This window comes from Enhydra lutris, unplaced genomic scaffold, assembly GCF_002288905.1.
Source record: "Enhydra lutris kenyoni isolate GAN:26980312 unplaced genomic scaffold, ASM228890v2 scaffoldscaffold27, whole genome shotgun sequence".
Lineage (NCBI taxonomy): Eukaryota > Metazoa > Chordata > Mammalia > Carnivora > Mustelidae > Enhydra > Enhydra lutris.
In genome coordinates this window covers 20,033,164-20,036,195 of record NW_019154111.1, presented here as the reverse complement: position 1 = coordinate 20,036,195, position 3,032 = coordinate 20,033,164, and positions in this window count along the sequence as shown.

The window sequence follows — 3,032 nt, the reverse complement described above, 5'->3', positions numbered from 1 at the left end:
GAAAAAAGAAGAAAGAGAAAGAAGACACAATGCATTTCCAGGCAACCACTTCAAGGATTTACATAGACAATCCTGTAAGATCCTGAACTTGAATTTTATGGGTTGTATTTTAATAATGTAAGTAAATTATTTATGCACTCCTGGTGTGCTACGAATATTATTCCAGTTAGCCTTGGATTATTTCAGTGGCCAACATATGCAGACATTTGTACTCCTCAACCATTTTCTCAAAGTAATGGGCATTCTATAATTTAGACTTCTGAGAATTCCAACGATGAAGATTTTAAGAAAAGTATTTTATATTCAACAGGTATGTTCTGCTGCATGTACTGTACTCCAGAGCTGTTATGTAACACTGTATATAAATGGTTGCAAAAAAAAAAAAAAAAAAAGTCAGTGCTTCTAAAAAGAATTTAAGATAATGGTTTTTCAAATGCCTTTATAATAAGCTTTGTTTCTTTGTGAAACTAAATTCAGCAGGCTGAAGGAAATGGTTCATGTGATAAAGTGGGCTGGTGTCCTCTAGAGTACCTGGGTACATAAACAGAAACTCCTGTAGGTAAAAACGAATCTGTGCCATTAGTCTTTATATGTTTCTGCATCTGGATAGAGTGCAGTTCATGGGGGGAGGGGGAGGGGCCTAAAGGGAAAGGGTGTTAAAGTGATACATTTTTATACCAAATGTGTTTATTTTTTTGTGCAAGTAATCCTTAAAATTGGAATTGTATTAGGTGTTAAAATAAAGTTTTTAAAAAATTACTTGTATTTATACTTTACACACTTAATAAGGAAAATTTCTTAATTCCAATTAACTTCCAGTTTTCATAATCTAAAAAGGACAGAGGCCCAGGACACAGAATGCTGTGTAATCTTTGATTTCTTTAACAGTGCTTGGAATTCATGACGTGAAAATAGGGAAAAGACATTTTTAATGTAAATTTGAAATGCAAATGTATTTTTCTAGAACATCTCTCTGGCTTTTCCTTCAGTCTAAGAGACATGAAAGAAATCTAATTATGGTAGATAAAATGAAAATAATGGTAGTAGTTGTTTTGACTTGAGGCAGCGTGGCCAATTGAAGTAAAGAGACCTCCTGGATTGGAGCTTAAAATGCAGTTCTATTCTGGATACTACCACATACTGGTATGATGGTTAATTCACATTTTGAATCACTCTGGGCCTTATTAAACCAGGGTGATGCTGGCTGCAGGATGTCTGTAAAGCACTCCTAAGGTTTTTATTCTATAGGTGCTATTTAAATTATAAATTTTGCATAGTGGAGGTTTTATTTCAGGTATACTACCAAGTCAGGTTGGTAGAAAAATCCTTAAAACTTTAGAAATACTTATTACATCATTTCTTTTATGTTGAAACTTACTGGGTCCATTAGATTTCTGCTTTAATCAAAACCACTTATGAGCCTCTTAGAACTTATTCAGAAGACCATAAAATCTATGCAGTGCTACCCAAAGGGTATCGGTTAGATAGGGGATTTCAGAGGTCTCTCTTACCTTCACGAATCCTCAATTCTGAGCTGTTGCAGACTGATTTTATAGCTGGACAGCCCATAAAACAAAGTTGGTTCGTTTGTGGGGATTCATGATTTCACAGTATCTATGAGTATCATGATTCCATAACACTCAGTATTTTCATGGAGATTTTATAAAACTCTAAGAAATAACATATAAAGTAGCATTCCGTTAGCTTATTAGCATGTTGCCTGGAGATACTCTGTGGTATTGTTTAATCTTCTAATTATATATAATGACTTCCCAAATTCATTCATTTTCTAGGAATTGGTCAAAGGAAAAAGCCTTATATGTTCAGCCTTATTTTAAGAGAAAGTTCCTTGTCTGAATCAGGAACATCCCTATTTCCAGCTGCTGCAGCCCCTTTCCGTGTGTGAATTCCACTGCTTACCAAATCACTTGAAAACATTTTGACAAAATTTAACCTCAAACATTGACTATTTTATGAAGCCTCTCTAAAGAAGGAAACCAAACTTTCATTCCCTTATCTAGTAATTGGTGGAACCTGTTAGTATCTGAGATTATATATATATATATATCTATATATATAGATAGATATGGGCCAAAACATAGAACTACCTCCTCAAAAAAAAAAAAAAATATGGCCAACTATTAATATTCTTTGAGGCATTTACACCAAGGGGTGAGATAAGCATTTTTGCTATTATAAAATACAGATTCAAAATCTTTGTTCTGTAAAAACTTGTGTAACAATTGATGACACAAAAAAAGTCCAAATGTGGGTTCACAATTTATAGGTGGTGAAAACTGAGGCCTTACTGGTGTGGAGTGTACATTAAAATGTTCATGGTGACACATTTGAAGCAATAAATGGCTTAATTAAATGCCTAAATGAAGCTGAGTGTTTGATAAACATACAATCATTCTTTTTAAGGGCAGTTCATTTTTTTTGCTCTTTTCTCCTTTAAAGCTGATGCCACATACTTCAGATTTTTAACCATATTTGGTTCATGCAGTGTTAGTGCCCTTCATCTTTCGATCTCAGAAATGGGCTTGTTGACCTAATTAATTAATCATAGAGAAACAAGTGTCTGATACACTTGGGTTGTGAGAGGTGAGATAGTCTCTGTAGACATTGCAGTGTTGTCCTTCAACTCATATTTTTAAAAGAAATCTTTACTGGATGGGTTTTAAGAGAAAATGAATACCTCAGACGCATTTATTTTTGTGATTTTACAAACGTTGAGCACCTAGATGTTAAGATCACACGGATGTGGAGGAAGGTACTCAGGTGTGGGTCTGGGAAGGACGAGGATGTTAACAAGTAATTGCGGTGCTCAGGAGGATGGTGTGATGGGCGGATGCACAAAGCCCTGCGAGGACATGGGGAGACTTCACAGAGGAGATGTCCTGTGAACTGCTTCCTAAAGACACACAGAGTAGGGAAGGTTTTTCAAGGCAAGAGACTGTTCAAGGGCCACGTACACTGTGGTAACTGACAAGTACTCTGGAATGGGTGGACGTCCAGTAGGGAGAGGGCGG